The following is a 19,529-nucleotide window of genomic DNA, read 5'->3' as shown; positions in this document are numbered from 1 at the left end:
TATTGACTCACGTACAGCTTCTGGTTCACTGTAATGCCAGACTCTTTCTTGTAGAACTGCTTTGTAATCAGTTGTCCCCATCCTATATTTGAACAGCTGATTATGCGTCAGTGACAACTTCGCACTGATTCATCTTGAATTGCATCCTATTTTTTCAGACTTTCTGCATTTTGTCAGGATCATTGTGTGTTACAATGCTGTCTTCAAAGGCTGTTGCTGTTCCCTCTAGCTTGGAACCATCTGCAGATACCTTGCAAAATGTTTTCCACCTTCAAAGATATTAATAGAAGTATTGGATATTGCAAAGCCCAGAACCCACTCCAGACGTTATTCCAGCCTGACAATGGGGCCATGAAGTTATAATTTTGGAGTCGGGTTTTCTGACCTTTTCCAGCCAGCTACAGTAATGTCATCTGAAGGACACCCCATAGCTCGCTCATGTGAGACTGATATGTGAGACAGTGGTAGAAGTTAACAGAAGTCAACATATATGACTTCTCTGTTCACAAGGTCTGTCACACTGTCATGGAATGTGATTAGGTAGGTTTGACATAATTTATCCTTAATAATTCCATGTTGCCTGTTACTCATCTCCGAAAGTCTTATTCTAGGTTCTTATGGATAGTTTTGTTTTGGTATTTTTCTATGAACAGAAACCAAGATGATGCAATGGTCCCTTCCCACTCTTCCATCTTAAAGATGTGTTTGCACTAGTCTGAGCCTTCTGGAAACCATTGGTCCTCCAGAAGTTTTCAGGGATGATCCCTGTAGTTCTGAAATTCTTCTAAGATGAGTTTAATGGCCTGACCTTATCTGTGTGTTTTCTGAGTGCTCTTGAAACTCTTTTTCCTACTGTAGCCAGAGCTCCCACCATCCTAATGCTGGTCTTGATTATTTTTTGCAATCTGATCACAGCTGATTCCTGTAGTGAAGATGAAAGTAAAAAAGGCTTTCTTAGGGTGATCTGTCAAAAGCTTTCTCTCTTTGCTGAGTGACAGATGTAATCTTTCCTAGGTCTTTTCCTGTGTAAAGAGGGCACTTACCAAACACTTTCTTCTTATTATGTTCCTCACTAGTTGTATCTCATTTTGTGACTTTATACTTTTCCCCTGTGTGTTCATGGGCATTAAAAGGAACTCTTTTTTTCACATTTTTCACGTTTAGACAAGTATTAATTTGTTCATAGAATATATATTTCGATTTTTTTTTTTTTTTCAAAGTATTCCTTGTCATGCAATACAAAGTCTTTTTCCCTACAAAGGGGTAGAACAGCAGCACTGGGGCAAAATCTGTTTCCTCCCTTTCAGGCATTTCTGTGCACATAGTTCAGTTACTCCAGTGTGGGGGGGGTGGTAGGGGAGGTTAAATTTCACCTCCTGGGATGAAATCCTGGTATTGCTAATCATTTATACTTTGAGTAACAGCAGGCAGCATTTCCAGAGCCCCTTGCCTTCTAATCTTCAGCTAAAGGATTCCCTCTTCGGCTGCAAAAAAAGGCATTTGTGTTTGAACTCCCATCTAACTACAAAAAATAATCTTTTGTGGCCAAGTAACGAGAATTTAAAACAGTGCAATGGTTTGCACAGCTCTGGCTGCAGCTACCTTCTCCAGCCACATCTGTGGTTCATCTTCCATCACAATGTCATCAGCTAAAATATCCCATAAGATCTCATTCAGGACTATACATAAGGCTCGCCATGCATTTTTTAACTATGACATCCTATTTCCAGAATTTATAATTAAGTCTTGCATACCTACTGCAGACTGAAGCAGCCTGGAAGCTCTCATTTTAGGAACTGAATTTTCCTTCTTGAAATCCCAACAAATCTGCTTAAAAGAACAGCAATAAACACGCCACTTTCTCTGAACCAAGCACAGTAACGCTGTAATACCATTCCCTGACCAAACCAGCAAAAGCAGCTAATTGAATTAGTTTGATCTAAAAGTTACTCATGCCACAATCCACAAACCTCCTATTTTCTTCAGTGGATTTTGAGTTAAGTCCCTAATCAGCTGGCACATCGGATGAGTGGATTTATTTTCTTTTCTAAATAATAACAACATCTTTAGAATCTTTTGAATTAGTAACAGTTAGCTGGAACTGGGCAGGAAATGGATTGTAGTCTTCAAAGAGTCCTTGGAAAAAGACAGAACTGAAAATAAAAGGAAAAGAAGAACTGAAACCAGCCGTTTTTAGGGTGGAAAGGCAACATAGAGAAATCAGTGTTCTTCCAAAACTTTTTTCCTAAATTACCATATTTCGTTGAAAAATTTTAATGGATTTTTTTTAAAACATGCTATGAATGTTAAAATTAAAAAATGGACATGTTTTGTTCCAAGCTGCATAACTGCTGAAGTTTGAGGATGATACCAGGGTGGGTTTTTTCTGTGACTCTGCACTGCTGTAATTGGAAGGGAGGGGAATGAAAACCACAAGGACTGCATTTGGTTCATTCTTTTAGAGAGCCATGTTGCTAAAGAATCCTGTGCCCATAGGAAATTCACACTTTGAAAGGTCTGGTCTGTTAGTTGCCAGTAGCTAAGAGGTTGTGAGGTTGCATCTTCTGGAGAGGCACAAAAAGAAAGCAGAAGCAGGTTTCTTCTGGAAAGTAGAACGTCTTTCCTCTTTTGAAAACACTGAGGGGATGGGAGAGGCCAAACCACTTACAAAGACAGGTAAGTAAATACTGGGAGCTCTTTGATGCTGTTTTTCCCCCTTCTGTTTAAAGATCGAGTGGCCATCCAAATAAAGAGAGCAGGTAAACCGGGGGAAATGTATTACAGAGTTGACAAAACCAGATAATCACCTACAGGAAAGTTTGGTAAGAAGATACATGTCCTGATCAGAAGGCAAGGCAAAGATGTCTGGGACTAAAATTGCATTTTCAAATGGCCACAGCCATATCCCATCTCTCTGGACAATTTCATTATAAAACACCCAGTCACTGTGGTATTCGATTGTAAGCTACCCATGCTTCAAATAAATGGTTGCTTGTGCAGTGTAAGCCTATTCTTACTTTTATTGGTATGATTATTTTTTATTGTTATTTATAGTTAGAAAATAAAATTATGCTGGCAAATGGAATAATTGATGTAAAATGATACAGGCGCTAAAATGATACTGGTACTTTCTAAAGCCTCTGGTGTTCTGTCTCCGCTAATGGTTGGGTAAAAGGTGAGGCACTAAATACCGTAAGAATCTGTAATACTGTACCTTGCCACTTGTACCATGTCACCCACTGAGCCTCACTGGGACAAACTCAGTTTACACATACCAAGCCCATTTGTTTAATAAGCAGTGCAGAGGAAGTATAACTGAAATGCTAAAGCTACTAAATAGGACTTTAACTGAAATTTAATTTTAATAAAGTGAACCTCTGATTTTTTGATATAGGGGATGGAGCTTTTGTACTTGTCCGTTTGTCCCCTATATATTTATATGGCAAAAAGCAATAATGAAAATTGAAAGATAGGAAAGAAAAAAAAAAGGAAATATTTTTTTCTTTCAACAGAAGAACTTGCAAAAGTTCGTGCGTGTTTAAGTGCAAACACTTGTGCCCAGGAGACTGACTTTGCCTTCCCGGTGGACTCACCCACTCTTCTTCAGGTGTTCCCAATCAGATGCTGCAAATCACCTTCATGAGCAGCAGCTGCTTAGGTGAGGTGCTCCACCACCTTGACTTGCAGCAGTCACATTCAGCAGCCTGGCTATAGTTGGTGTTGTCTAATTCTGAGTATAGGGTTTGTTTGGGTTTTCTCTGTAGGTGCCTTTTTTCAGGTAAGTGGTTATCAGTTATGTTTTTTCTTGTATTTGTGGTGTAGTCTGTTTGATATGTGCTGTGAAGGTGTTTCTCTGAAGGAAACAATCTCTTTTTGTCTCTCCTGAAGTGGACACTGTAACCTGCAAACTCAAGTACCTAATAACTTACTCACACCTAAGGTAAATGTCCATGCCTAGTGTTTTATCTACAACTAATGTGTAAGCTTCTTTGGGTTATATAAAATGGAGTTTTAGCAGTGAATCACTCACGATTGAGAAGCTGAAGATAAAAGCAAAGAGTAGTCTGTGTAAATGGCTGCCAGGTACAAAAGAAGTATATCCAAAACACTGGAGTTTTTTAGAAGTCTAAACTGATAAGGATAACAACTGTGAGCCTCAGTAGGCAATATCCTTTCTGTTTGGAAATTTAGAAACAAAAAGGAGGGGTTTCTGAAACAAGAAAGACTTATTGCTCAACAGTAGTAGTTGGTTTTGTATTAAAAGTGTCAGGAAGAAGTGATAATAAACCTAGAAAACTACTATTTTTGGAGTCTGGAGGCTAGCAGTGGAGAGTAATAATGCTGTATTTATGCTTACTCAGGAAAAATACTTTTTGGTGCTTTCTTTGATTAAAAAAATGCTAGATTTTTAATGGCTGTTACTGATCAGGCCCTTTTTTCCCTTTGTTCCTCAGTAATCAGGTATTTCTAAAGCATTTGTGTCAGTCGTGGCCAAGTTCTAGTTCTTTGCCTCATTGTGTGCTGCCTCGCACCTGTGTCAGAGGAGACTGAATGAGTTCTTGCAAACTCTGCTTTACTCAGGGTTGTAGATCTCAAATTCAGGTTCTGATCCACCTCATCCTTAGCTTACGGGGAAGTGGTGAGACTGTGTTAGGTTGATACCTCATCCCCATGGAACTGAGCCTTGTTGTCTACTACTAACTAGAAAACATATTTGATTATGCTACTTGTTGCTGCCTTGTGAAGGTGCTTGTTGTTCAAGTGGAGAAACACTTTCATGTTCATGATATGTCTCCATTTCTGAAGAAAGAAGTGTGAGGCTGTTCAGTTTGGCTTCAAGAGTCTTCCATAAAAAGCAGGATACTTAATGGAGGAATGGAGTCCTAGTTTTGTGGAACAGTATTACAAAAGGAGACATCACGCCATTTTCATGGAAATTGAATGACACTTTTCTGGTCCTTTCTCTACTTCTGCTTTTAATATAAATTGAATAGTAAATACAGGTGAAGAGAAAAAAAGCCCACCTGTCAAAATATAGCTCTGTTTGGTTACCTCTGTCCATGGGACAATTTTAGTAACCTGCCAATCAATGGGCTGCTAAATAGCCTCTCCAAAGCACAATCTGCTATTTCAGACGACATCAGTGTGTCAATCATTTATTGAATCAAAGCCAAATTTGAAGCAAAGCAAGCCCAGTTTGTCAATCACTTCTCAGTATTCTCTCCACTAACCACCTGACAGCTTTTAACTTTTCACTTTTATATTCCATGCAGCTAGTTAAGATTCTTTCATTTTTAATTGGGCTGCTTTTATGATTGGTAGCTAAGCAACTAATATGTTGTTTTATATGGTAATAATGGGCCCAAACTTGAGAGCTTTCTTGACCATTCCTATTTGTTGTTGGGAAATTATTTTCCTTCAAGTTGCTAAATAGCAGATGTAGCAGAAACGGTTATTTAATTATGGGTTGTCCTGTTGTTTCTATCTATAAACAGTTTTGGCACTGTTTAAAAATAAATACTGCATGCGCTGGCAAATATATACTGAATGATTTTAACTCCTGATAGAGTCCCTTGGAATTTCACTGCTCATTTACAGGGAAAACTGGGTAAAAAAAAAAAAAAAAATAGTGAAAGGATTGCCAAAAAGCAGTTTGGAAAAATATTAGCGAAGGACAGAGTGAGAAATCTCTGTCCGCAGTCCCACCAGGCTTTAATCCAACCTGATCAGTTTTCAGTCTTAATTTAGGTACAATTAAATTTCTGAGGCCAAGTACAATGCTCTGAACCACCATCTCTCAAAACAAGCCGGAAGCCCTTCCTGAACAGTTTGCTTTTCAGTCCAAAACAGTGTTTTGAGTTAAGATTTTCCATACCTGAGATGTGAAACTTCTGGGTCAGAGCTGGGTTCCCCAAAGGTGACCACAAATCCTGGTGTGATTTCAGTCCCATCTCCCCCATCGTGCGCAAGATGAGCACTGCTTTCACATTTGTAAAATCATCTCACAGCTAGTAGTAAATGTTCTTGCCTTTCTGTTTCTAAAGATTGTCATCAGCATAGCCAATGTGTTGTTTTCAGACAGAAAGAATTAACTTTCTGTCCTTTCCATGGAAGGAAGTTTGGAAAAAGAACTATTTTTGTGTTATATAAAATTCTATTTTGGGTTCAAAAGAGTTTTCTTAATTTAATTCTTTTGCATAACTATTTGATGGGCTCCTAGCTTTCTTTTGACAGACTGCTGTCATCTGGTTTGATCCAAAACTGTGAAACTCCAGATGTGCCCAAGAACTTGGGAGAACATGGATATACTTTTGCAAAAAGCTGCAATAGGCTTCAAGGCAATCTGATACTAAATGTACTTCCCAGTCCTATTTGAATTTTACATTGTTTTTTGTATTTCTTTTTACCAAAGACTCAGGAAAAGCAAGTGACAGTGCATGAGGATTGACAGTGCCGAGGCAAATGGTGGCTTCTTGTCTATGGTGTATCAGAAATGCAGTCCAGATGCTAAATGTTGGTTCCCTAGAGCACAGGGAAAGATGCTGGTACTGTGACTAAGTGCCCCTCTCTTAGGAGGAAGATCCTAGAAGACTGAGATTGGAAAATTAATAAACTAAAAGAAAAGCTATAAAGCAGATCATTCTTTGAAATCTGATGAAAATAGCAGCTACTCCTAGCTTGCAAATGAGTTCTTAAGGAAGTGCCAAAAAATACGGTTTTGTTCTTTTTTTTTTTTCCCCTCTTTATGGTGTTTCTGATGCCTTCCATTGAAATCAATATAGTTAAGTAATAATGAATTACTATGAGATCAAGGATGGGCACCTACTATTCTTGACATTCTGACAAATGAGGTATAAGTTTGCCTGACTGCATAAGTGATTAAAAGAGATTTTATGGACAGATTTGTACTATTTATATAACCAGATATTAAGGAAAGTTTTAAAAAGGTGCTTTGATCCCAAGCTGCCACCATAGTTTGGCACAGATTGTTAATCTTGGCTCAAAGGGTGTTCAGGCCTGGCTGAACATGATGCTTAGCTCTTGTAGTTCAGGCATCTGAGCAGAGGGGAAACCCACACAGCACCCACCTACACAGCACCTGGTCTGTGAATTGGCTTAAGACTCTCAATGGAAGAATTAAGATGCAGAAGATCATAAATATTATACCAATAAAAGAAGGGCAGGGTCAAGAAAGCCAGAAATACTTGCAGGGGTTTTGTTTTGGTTTTTTTTTTCCAAATGGCTCCATTTTGATCATTCACATAAAACAATACTAAGAAATTACCGTCTGTGTGCAAAAATGTTAGTCTGTCTGTATACCTGTTACTATTGCTGTCCTATAACTTTTCTTAAGGACCCTTTGGACCTAAATAAATGATACTTTTAAGTGTATTCAAACATATGAATTGTACAGTGGCATTTTTGTTAGATAAAACCTGTTGGTCAAGAGCAACTCCAAAGCACCTACTTGGTTGAAATTCCTACCTGAGCAGAAATACTGGAGTGAAGTCTCTGCATATCAGTGTAGTAGTTCACTCAGTCTTCAGTGCAGCCACTGAAAGTCACAGTGCAGCTTACAGCAGTCAGAGCATCTTCAGGAGCACAGAAAAGAGGCTGCAGTTATAATCCATTTCTATAGTCTAGAATTTAGAAGTTGAAGGCTGTAACTGCTGTCATTTAGAAGTACTAACTGCTAAAACTGCTAGCTTTCAAAACAAAAGCAAGGCTTAACACACAGTTACACAGATATTTCAAATGCAGAGTGAGTTTTTCCTTGTTTTCAGGTGGAAAGGTAGCATTCAAGATGTGCTTTGTTCAGAGCAATGTTTGTTCTGTAGGACTAGAACCCAGAACAAAATGGGCAAGTATACACACATTATGCTTGATGCCATGTAAGGAATTTAAAACCATGGAAAATGACCCTTAGAGATTTCAAAATAGTAGCAAGAAATTAGGATTGCTGAATTTTAAAACCTGGCTATTATTTGTCTTAGCAAGCAAAGTAAGCCGTGGGGTTTTATAAACACGAGTATGAACCAGCAGTGTGCTCAGGTGGCCAAGAAGGCAGGTGGCATCCTGGCTTGTACTGGAAATGGTGTGGCCAGCAGGACTGGGGAAGTGGTGATCTCCTGTACTCAGCATTGATGAGGCTGCACCTTGAATCCTGTGTTCAGTTCTGGGCCCCTCACTAAAAGGAAGTCATTGAGGTACTGGAGTGGGGCCAGAGAAGGGCAAAAAAAATGGTAATGGGCCTGAAGCATTAATGTGATGAGGAATGGCTGAGGGACCTGGGGTTGCTTAGAAAAGGAGGCTCAGGGAGACTTCATTGCCCTCTACAATTACCTGAAAGGATGTTACAGCGATGTGGGATTTGGTCTCTTCTCCCAGGGAACAAGTGATGGGACAAGAGGAAACAGCCTCAAGTTGTGCCAGGCCAGGTTTAGATTGGATATGAGGAAAAAATTCTTCACCAAAAGGGTTGTCAAGCACTGAACAAGCTGCCCAAGGAAGTGGTGGAGTTGCCATCCCTGGAGGTATTTAAGCAATGTGTAGATGTGGTGCTTAGGTTCATGGTTTAGTGGTGGACTTGGCAGCTCTGGGTGAGTGGTCAGACTTTATCTTAAAGGTCCTTTCCAACCTAAATGCTTCTAGGATTCTATAAATCCTAGAAGATATGCAGGATTTCATACACCTACAACCCCACTTTTTTGTTAGTAATGGCTTTCTGATTAATTGCATATGTTCTGTATTCACAAAGCTGGGGAGTATTTGAGTGCCTGAAATTATGAGCACTTCAGCAAACCAGTGAAGATATCTGCAGTATAAACTTTAGACATACATGGTCTGCCCTGCCAATGACCTTAATCTCATTCTAGCAGGGGAACACTGCATGTAATGCAGTCAGTGTTAGCTTTTCCCTGATCCCTTTTTAAGCACATACTAATAACATTCACGTAAGTGTAGATGCTGTTATGAGCTTGGGTCACTAGAGGATATAGTGAATTAAAATCATTTGACCTCAGAAGAAGGTGCTTCTTTGAACAGGTAACACTCAAGTAACCCACATCTTCTATACCATTCTGTATTCCAAGGTTTTTATAACACTTGATGAAGAATGTAAGGGCTATGGTACCATTAGGACTTCCACGTAGGTGAGCTGAATTGCTGATGTTGAGGCAAGCAGAGATACATCAGCCTGAAAATAATTCTGCATTACTTCATGCCTCAGTTTCTCTGGAAATAAATATTGATATGATGTTTTTCAGGACTTGTTGTTCCAGGACGGTATGAAACTTTATTTTCACTATATTTTGACGACTTTTGATCTTCTGGTGAAAAGGCAGATTCATTTCAAAATGCTATAACTATGCTGTAAAACATTGTGCGAGCTACCAAATCTTGTTTCTTTTTAAAGAACAGATCATAAACTCTTTGGTACGATTCGGTATTAGCACCCATTTCAAAATTATCGGGGAATGCCTAGCAAAAATCTTGTGCTGTTCTTTGCAATTGCTTAAAACTCAGAACTTAAGCTTTCATTCTCGTGAGAAAAGCCAGGTGTTTTATTGACAGCATGGGTGCTATATTGGGGAAGCTGGTTTGCTTTATCGTAAATGACTCCTTTATCTTGATATTTTTTGGTAGCTGTAGAACTGTGCTTCATAGTATTCAAAGTGGTTTAATAAAAAGTATCCACAACTCTAACTTAATTTACTGGCAAAGCACGATTTCTTAAATTATGGAGAGAAATTGGAATCACAGCTTTATGCCTATGCCTTTCCACACATTGCAGATTGATATCATAATGCATGAAATATTGAATACACTACTCTAGCCAGTCATGGAGACCCTGAGGTTATCCTTTTTTACAGATTTACTTAAGTCTGTCCTCAGCTTGGGTTATTTGTTTACTTGTGTTTTGGAAGTCATTCACTCCTGCTTCCAAATGCTCCATGCCCTTTTGCTCCATTGTAGGTACTTGTCTCTTCAAAGTGATTTTACTTTGAAGAGACAAAGTGGGGTCTAACTGCAAGAAAAATGCTTCCAATATCAATAAAAGCATTATATATAAGGAAACCAGTTTAACACTTAAATTTAGCTACGTACTGAACAGATCCTGCAGTGCAGGAAATCTGCTGCATGTTGCCCTCATTGGCTAACTCTGATTCAATCCTGATTTCAAGGAGATGAATTCTGTGGGCCCTTACTGTCATCCATTGGCTTATGGCTTGTACTAAGAGATACAGAGAAATGCCAGTAGTGTTTTCTGCAGGTATGAGTGTCATCCAGACTTTTAGTGCTCTCATGTTGTAGATCCTAGGAGGATAACTGCCCAAGGGTCTATTATTGGGCGCTGTCAACAGAAAAAGCGTGCTGCTGTGTTCTTATTCTGGTGTTGCCTAACTGAATTGCAAAGGTTATGCTTTGTAACATCACTTGTATTATAAGTAGCCCATGTATGGAGACTACTCTTCTGTATTTAGTTCTTGGAAACTGGGAATCAGCTAGGGGGCTGATTATGGGGTTGCATTGTGATAGGTACAAGTTGAAGAGGTTTTGGGTTTCTGTAGCATGCGCAGGCAGCATGTGAGCCCTGTGCTGAGTGGGATCAGTGGTGGGATAGTTTACTCGCTCCAGAGGCAGCTCTGCAATGTGTGCAGGGATGTTTCCTTGCAAGCAGAGGGGGACTCTCTGGGTGCTGTGTCAGAAATCAGTCCTGATATGTTCACACTGCTGTCTGCTCTGTTCGGTGCTGTCCCCACTGTCTGTGCATCCCCACACAACAAATGACAAGCCTCCTTCATTTATTCATGCTATGGCTGATGTTCGCTGCGAGGAAAGGGAGAGGAAACTTTTACTGGGAAGAATGGTCCTTGATTTGAGGCAGGTGCTGCTAGTGTGCTGTGTAGAGCTGTTGTCTGTTTTCATGTCTGTTACAGTTCCCTTAATTGTGAAGGATATGGTGGTGGTTGGCATATAGACAATAACCAAATATTGCTCTTTACACAACCACATAGACTGTCAGTTTGATCAGATGCTGATTTCCCCCCCCCCCCCCGACTCATTTCAGAAGTCTCTTGAAAAATTAACTTTTGAAAACGTAACTGAATACTTCATAGAAACTCCCTTTATCACTCCTATGGACAAATTTCATCGACTTGGAATTTAAGAGCTAATTCTGCTGCTTAAGTTATATTCTCTTCAACTCACATTGGCAGCTAATGAAATAAGAGAACACTAAGGAAATAATTAAATGTTGTGCAATTAGGGCTACCGCACATCAGGATATAAATAAATGCAAGCCAATATATCCTTTCATAGATTAAACTTGTCTTTATTTTGCAGCCTTTCAGCTGTGCACCACAAACTGGAATCTCTTGGAGTGTGATTGTCTGATCCTAGGACCCTATGTAGTTCATTTGTGCAGGGGTTCAGTATGCGTGTACAGATATTAAAAGCTGCAGGGGCATGCTGATTGCAGGTATGTGAAACAATGATCAGAGGAGAGGCAGCAAAGTCCAATTCTATGCTCATGATATACTTAGTTATTGCAGGGGCCTTTGAGCTTCATATGGGTTACAAATTTATCCTGAATTCCTGCAACAGATTAGGGTTTAAAAAAAGCAAACCAGTAAAGAAATGTTCAGATATTCAATATATTTTCTTTCCTGAAACCAGTTTGTGGTCTGTGGGCTGCTTTCTGTCTCTCCCATTTTCCAGAGTGCCCTGTGGCCTGCTGGACCACTGCTTGGAAAAATCTTTTCAAAATGGGGAACAGTGATGCTTACCAAATATTAGGTTAATTCCAGCCAGCCTAGCTTTCATGAGAGGTCCCTGACGTTGAACAAACCTGTTTCCTTCACTAGGATGTGTCAGTTAGAAACACCAACTGCAAGGATTTCTTATGTTCTCACGAAAAAGGAAGGAAACAGCTGGTAAATGTTTCACAGATGGTAAAGCTCTTGGCATCTCTCAGGAGAGGGCCACCCATACAGATGGCTCATTATTTTAACATTTGGATTTTCATCTTATTAAAACATCTTTTTTTTTTTTTCCTGGTTTTATTTAGCATCATAAATTCTCTTACACTTAACAACTCAGTGATTTGGGGAAAGTGTGTGCGCTGTAAGGAACATCATTTGGCTAAAACGCGTATCTGCATCATTATTCTCAGCTCTGATGTGCAGTGAGTGGACTTGAACCTGATTAAAAATACCAAATGCAAGCAAGTGTTTAGAAATATGACTTTATCAAGAAAAGGTCAGCTAAGCCTTTCTAGAAGCTGAATTATTCAGCAAATGAAGAAATGTACGGAGTGAAACAAGCAAGTATTTCTGTCTTGGGCATTACATCAATTAATGCTACAATGCTTTCTGCATGCTCCATAATAGACAGGAGCTGTGTGTGCCGAGTGTTAGTAAACGTTTTGCGTTTATAGTATCACTAAATGTACAAAATACTACTTTTAAAAAGATCTGGTCAGTCACTCAGATGATGCTCAGGTTTTCAGAAATGTTTGTAAAATGATGTGTTTGCAAAGGCAGTTCTACCTTGCATTTATGATGGCACGTGCAATCATAAACATGCAAATAAATGGTATGTTTCGCATATGTCATACATAAATCCCAGCTCCACACACAGTTTAATAAATATCATTAGTCCCATTTGGCTTTATGGCAGGGGGAAGGGAGGAAAACTGTGCCAAAAGGTGACAGAACTTGCCCTATGTGGCAGAGGAAACTGGGGCAGACTTAAATTGAGCTTGGATGTTCTGGCTTTTGGCTTTAGTGCCTTACCGTGCTTGCTCCCCTGATACTAGCAGGTCTCTTCAGTAGCTGATGCTCTGCACATGCATGGGTTGAAGAAGCTGAGGTAGGGACATTTAGCCCTTTCTGCAACACAAAGCAAGCAGCAGGTAGGAGGTAGTGTTGGGGAAAGGAGGAAGGAAGAGAAAGTCCTGAATGTAATCCAAATCTTTGGCCTCTTTTTTTGGAGATTTTTTGTTTTCAGCATGGTCTCCTGTGAAATTACTAAACTGTATGCTTGTAGTGTAAATACGGATCAACAATAAAACAGATTGCCGTATGGATCAGTATAGAAAGATTAAAAAGTAGCAGTTGATGCATGGCCTACAGCTGCCTTGTAAATCTCATTATAGCCTCAACCAAGATACGCAATGCCTTAAATACTCTGGGTTCTCTATGATTACGCTTGTACTCTGCAATTTTGTTTTAATTAAAAATTAAATAATCAGGAGTGCAGAAAAGAAACCTAAGTCTTTTTCTGCATTTATATGTGCAACTCCCCATTGATTCCAGTAGGTTACATCAACAGCAAAGATTTGACCCAAAAGCTAACTACAAATATTCCATTGATAAATACAGGGACAGATTTGTAGCATGTAAATCACTGGAGCTCTACTGATGCCAGTGTAGTTATGCTGATTTACATCAGCTGAAGAGTTGGCCTGTGGAATTCACATTCCTTCTGAGATCAAAGATGTGTCAGCAAATGGTAAACTTCATTTGTATTTTTCAGCCTTCTGATTTAAAAATAGCCAAACTGATTTATTATTAAACGGCTGGGCTCTTATGGCGAGACTTTGTATGCCACGTTTCAGCCAGACGCCACTCTCGCAGCCAAGCTGTAAATCCTTCCAAAATGGGGTTTTTAGCTGAAATGCTGAAAACTCTGTAATGCTTGTGGGTACTGCTGTGTCATATTTATAATGGATGGGCTAATCTAACCATATCCTAAAAAATGAAAGACATGAGGGGCCGGATGGCTCAGAGGGTTGGCAGAATTGCCAACTTAAATTCAGTCATAGCCAGAAGTGACAAAGTTGTTACCATTTTTGGAAGCCTATGACATGCATTCTTGAGGCTTAGTCAATTTGTTGTCTTTCTCTCCTTTAAGAGGTCAAAGAGTGAGCAAGCCATGGAAGAAACTGGTGTTCCACCTAGCTGCTTTTTTGTTTTGGTTTACATGGTGCTGCAACTGGTGCTTTCAGAAGTACTGCAAAGGTGCCCTAAAAAACTGTGCTCATGTGCTGTGTGGGGGGGGGTTGTGTGTGTTAGCATGGATAGCTAGTGAATAACCTGACACAAAATGTTCATTAACCATTGGATGGTTGCTGTAATATGGAGAGGGAAGTATTTCCAACATGCTTCCTCACCTGCATCCAGCATCTGTTGTACTATTTATTAGTAAAATTTACGGTAGGACTCAATTTAGGTGTCCGAATACTGTGGGAAGCTTATCGGAACTGCTCAGAACTGTTGACCCTGCTAGGAGCATAACAAACTTAAATTAGAAGGTATTTCTAAGCTCATCTGGTATAGCCTACCTGCTGAAAGGAGACACTAGCTTTGAAGTCCAAATTTGAAGTTGTATCCATTTGTTCAGGATCCTACCCAAAACTCAGTTGAAGATCTTAGTGAATGGAGATTTTGCAGTCTCTCTGGGAAACCTGTTTGCATTGCAGTGATGATTGAGCAAGTGGGCCAAGAAAATAAAGGTGTAAAGTTTGTCTTTTTGTTTGATTTCTGGTGGAAATGCACAAAATGCAATAATACTGTTGGTGGCTAATAAAGTCAAGCAGATGTCAACAAAAAACTGCTGGTGCTGAAGTGACAACAGGGCCTTAAGTTGTATAAAAATGGGTGGCCAAATGGAGGGGGAAGAGATCACGGTTAAAGGACAGACTGTTGCATAAGCTCATTGAGCATAAGAAAATGGGGGAATCCTTTGTGGATGCTCCAGCAGCAGGGTTAGCTTCAGGTGGATCTTGCAGCCTCTTGGGTTTCAGTTGGCTACAAGATAAAAATAAAAAGCAGACTTTGTTAGTTCTTGTCACGGAAATTGCTGGGGTCTATTTTTTATGTCTTTAATTGTGGTATTTGGTTGATAACTAAAGAGGTGCAGTCTCTAGCTGAGACTGAAACCTGGGTTTTACCATTAATGATTTGGGTTTTTTTTGTAATTCTGAGGTTTGGGTGCACTAAACTCTCTAGAAAAGGGCATAGTGGAAATAGTGATACAGAAGGTGAAATAAGGAAGATTTTTCTCTTGAGAGCTTGTATTTGTTGAATTAATGGCACCATTACTTTCAAGCTCATCTAGAATGAGAGTTTCTAATCATGCACAGTAACAGGTATTCTAATGGAATCCTACTTGACCATAACACAAAAACAAGTAGTGAAATGGAAAAATAGCTGATGAAGTACACAAGGTAAAATGCACACTTCTCTCTTGGGACTTACGGCTACAAAGCATCACTGAAACAGTTTTCTTAAGTCGCATTACATATTTGCATGCAGGCTGAGGGTATCCAGACAGCATTTGCTTTAAAAACGGTTTGAGCTATATGGCCCTTTCTCCTCTATGAAAGGTTGATCACAAGCTACCAGAATTGAGAAGGGACTTGTGCTGTACATGTGCATGATGCAGTGTCTGGTGAAGGTGGATTGTCATTGTCACAAACAGGCTAGTGGAGAGGATGGACTAGCAGCCTTTGTATAATGTAATATAGCAGACTTTTTTATATTTGTTTTACCTTTCAGACATGCACATCCTAATTTTGTGTAAGCTCAGATGTTACTAGCTTGCAAGGGAGTGTGGATAGCACTTCTGAAATCTAATGGGGGCATGGGGCTCTCTTTTTGATCATTACAGGGTATGAGTGTTTTGTAATTCTTCTAGTGCAAAAGAAGCTGTTTGGTGACAGGCATCAAGTCAAATTCCTGCAAGAGGCTGGCAGCAGAATACATTTGTCTATTTAACTGCATGCAAAACACTTGTCAAGACAGATTCTGGTACCCTCTCCTAAGCAGGGACTCTCACTACCTTGTGTTCCAGATAACCTGGCAGAGAGGCTAGTGCAGAAGCACATGCTGAGCTGTTAGCAGGGCTTTTACCATGTCTCCTGTTCCAGCATCTGCCAGATAGAAACCTTGCTAGCACATTGCAGTGGGAGCAGAATGAAAGGCAGAAACGTTCACATCTGGAGATAGACTAAAGCAGAACAGTCTTTCTTCAGACTCTCTAAAAGATGTCGGGTTGTCTCATTCTTTCATATGTTTGCCACTAGGTTGCCACATTTGGCAAGAAGAAACAGGGGTAAACAACTTCCTTTGGGAAAGGAGAGAGGGTGAAAGACTGTAGGAAGCATGGTGGTGCTGAGACTGCTTGAATGTGCATGGGTGGTGGGAAAAAGAGAACAAAAGATTGGAAATGAAGCTTCAGCTTGCTATCTGTTGAAGGATATCAGTTCTGCTTTGTTTCCCATCCCATTTCACTTAGTTGTAGTATAAAGGTTTTTCACACTTGGTAGCTTTGGAATATGCTATAAACTTGGTTTAAAAAGTAAAGGCATAGAAGGACAGGGCAGAGGCTGCAACTCATTGTTAGAACTTTGGGGTTTTTTTGGACCCTCTCTGCTACTGAAATAACTCTCATCTTCATGCTGTGCCTCCTTATTTCTGCTTGCTATCTTTGCTTCCCCTATACATGTTACCCTTCTTCCCATTCTCCTCACTTTCATCTCCTGTTGTCTTGATTCCTCCCCTTCCTCCTGTGTGTATTTCTCTGCCCCTTTGCCCATTCAGAAGCGTTATTCTATCATTTCAAGTGCTTCAAGTTACCTCTGAGGCTGTCTCCCCTCTCAGCACTAGCTGACCTTTTCTGAAAGCCAGCCTTACCTCTTCAGCATCCAACTTCAGAGGCTAAAGAGACAGGCAGGCTTTAGCACGTGATGGTCAGCTCTGCAGAAGAGTGTATGTGTTTTGGAAGGGGAGGAGGGAAAGACAAGATGAGGTTGAGACAGCTGAAATGATAAACCTGTCACAAACCTTATTTCTGAAAACTGCAAAAATATTGAAATATCAGAAAGAATAAGCCCCCACCCTTGAATTCATACCTTTGTCCAACCTGTGGTTTTACAGAATTCCTTTTTGCTATGTTGTCATGGCACAGATGCTTTGTACTGCCTTTTTGTTTTTGTTTCAGCACATTGAGAAATCTGTGCTATCTTAATTATTAACCTGTTATGCTTAAGTTTCATTACCTATATATTTTTTAATGTCTTCTGTTGAGGTGACAAATGACAGTGGTAGTTCTGCTACTGCTGCACTGCTTTAACTTCAGGCTCTGCACTGACTGTGTTCCTGTAGTAATGACTCTCAATAAAAGTCCTTTGATTGTTCTCTGATGCAAATTGAGATCAGCAATAATGTACCATTCTCTTTATAACAATTGTATACTGCTCAACTTCTTTGGACACCTTATTGAAGCATAAGTCAACATTAGGATAGGTTAATAAATACTGTGGTAAAAATTTAAACACTTGCAAAAAGCATACATTCCTCTGTGCTGCTGGAAGAAGCAGAATAAGCATTATCTCATTGACTCAGATTGGTTTGAGCCTAACCCCTTTGGGGAGGATTTGGGGAAAGCACCAAAGTAGGATGTGCTGGTGGTAGGGTAAAAAGGGCTCAAACCACAACAGCTACTGCTACAAGTCATCCTCACTTGAGTCAGGGCAGAATCTTTCTGCCTGCATGTCTGCTGGGCACTTAGTTTACAGCTGAGCTATTCCAGCCTATTTGCAGGTCCAGCAGCTACAACAATGAAACTTCAGTGAAAATAAGGTTGCTATAAATTTGCATCTCCTTTTTCTACTCGTATATCTGATGGGGGAGAATGTTGGTAGTGATGGCATGAGTAAGGAAACATAATGAGGGGGGGATTTATCACTGTGTGACTGTTTTCTGACTGAATTACACCACTTCACCATTACAGCAGCGTTGTGGGAGACTGAATTCAGTAGTGTTTGTAAAGCACAAATGCAAAATAATAATTATCCTCTTACAGACCCTTGTTTGTATATCCACTTCCATGTGGAAATGTCCTCAGACTGAGTAAATATACATAGACGAGCATTAAAATGAACCTGTCAGGAGCAGAGACTCAGCCCACCTCTTGCAATCACCCTTTGTCATGCTCACCCTTACATGTTCAATACCCACCCAAGGCCATTTGTCGGGGCTGGGGTAGGAGTTCCAGCTTCTGTCTAGCTTTTTTCTTTGTTTGCTTAGTTCTTTGTTTGCAGAGCTCCTGTGTGCTCAGTAGAACTTAGCAATAGCCACAGCATCTTGGAAAAAAACACTATTTCATCCTTTTTATGAAAGCTCTAAATATAACTATTGAAGCAAAACAATGCAGTCAGATAAACAAAGAAATGCAGGCAGTGTAAGCAAAAGCCTCTTCAGCAGGTCTCAAGTCAGCCAGTCTTCCTTTCTTTGTATGTTTTAGCTAACAGCCCATTGAACTAACAATGAGAAAAAAGGGAACAGAGATTTAATGCTACTTGTCACTGCTCTTTTTAAGATATTAATACTGGTATAAAAAGTATGATTTGAAGGAACTAAACCAAGCATGTTCAGCTAGGACTGCTGGTTTCCTTGAGTGTTCCCTGAAGAATAGTTATGGAATAGGGTGATCAGGGCAGTTGGGTCATCTGTGATTGAGGGCCGTATGACACTTCATAGCAGTGCTGCTCTAAGGGGGTTAAACTAGTTTAAACAGCTCCTATCCTTTTGCTATAACCATTGCTCTTATCTTAACTTCATATACAGTCTCTACCATTGTAGCACGCAGGGAAACAGACCTAGGAAGTGATGTGGCTGAAAAACAACCTGCCCAGAAGGAGAGTTAAAAAAAGGTGGATTTACATTTCCTGAACTTGCCCTGCAGTCACATCAGTAACCAGGCTGCAAGGGAGGTGAAGGTGATCTGGAGGCAGAATAAGCTGTTGATGGAGGGGTACTTAAGCCAAAGCTGCCATTAGAAAATTTCTGGCATAACTACAACCTCACAAAAGGCTTTCAGGGTGCAGTATCATTCCCAATAGCAAGCCCAATACTTTTGCAACAGAACGAGGGACAAACCCCTCACTTTCTTATCCCCCTTTGCTACTTTTATTGTTAGTCTATGTGCCATGGTTTGCAAGGAGACAAGGTAAAACTAGGGATGGGGGGGGGAATCTATTAGCTTTTAAATGCAAGTAATGTTGCATGTTAGCAATGCGTTTTAAATTATCTAATTGAATAAGCGTAGAAGGACATAATTCAGCAAACCATTGCTCTGTGAGGGACAGTTCTTGAAGGGTGAGAAAGGGAGTGTAAGGTTAAACCCAGGGACTGAACTGCTCACAAAATACACAAGACTTTTAGAAGCACTAAGTATTGGTCTTGTTTTTCCTTTGAAGTTATGCAGAACAGAAGTAGCCTTTCCTGATCACTTTTGAATGTCCCAGTGACAGGGCAGTCAGCATTTTTTATACAGGTTGGACAGCATGCATGAGTCTGTTTCCCCACAGAAATTGCTGTGTAAGTGGTTCTGATGCATAATACATAGCAGGTTGCTGTGCCTACACCATGGATGCATTCAGTAATTGATATTTTAAACATCTATCTGTTGTCATATTTGGCCCCTTGGAAGCTCTGGCCCGTGTGGTTCAGCATTGACAC

At 40.0% G+C, this 19,529-nt stretch overlaps 1 long non-coding RNA gene across 6 annotated transcripts in view; it reads left to right on the top strand.

Annotated features, from left to right (window-relative positions):
- Window positions 1–9,091: 9,091 nt before the first annotated feature.
- Window positions 9,092–19,529, top strand: part of LOC134161274 (uncharacterized) — a 206,723-nt gene continuing 196,285 nt past the window's right edge. For all 6 annotated transcript variants that reach the window (XR_009963922.1, XR_009963924.1, XR_009963919.1 and 3 more), the window contains exon 1: window positions 9,092–9,152. This is a non-coding gene — a long non-coding RNA (uncharacterized LOC134161274). The remainder of the gene's footprint in view (window positions 9,153–19,529) is intronic.

The sequence above is a fragment of the Pezoporus occidentalis genome, unplaced genomic scaffold, assembly GCF_034315485.1.
Source record: "Pezoporus occidentalis ecotype Australia unplaced genomic scaffold, CSIRO_AGI_Poc_V1 ctg171, whole genome shotgun sequence".
NCBI classification, from domain to species: Eukaryota; Metazoa; Chordata; class Aves; order Psittaciformes; family Psittacidae; genus Pezoporus; species Pezoporus occidentalis.
This window is presented reverse-complemented; position numbering and strand designations above follow the sequence as displayed.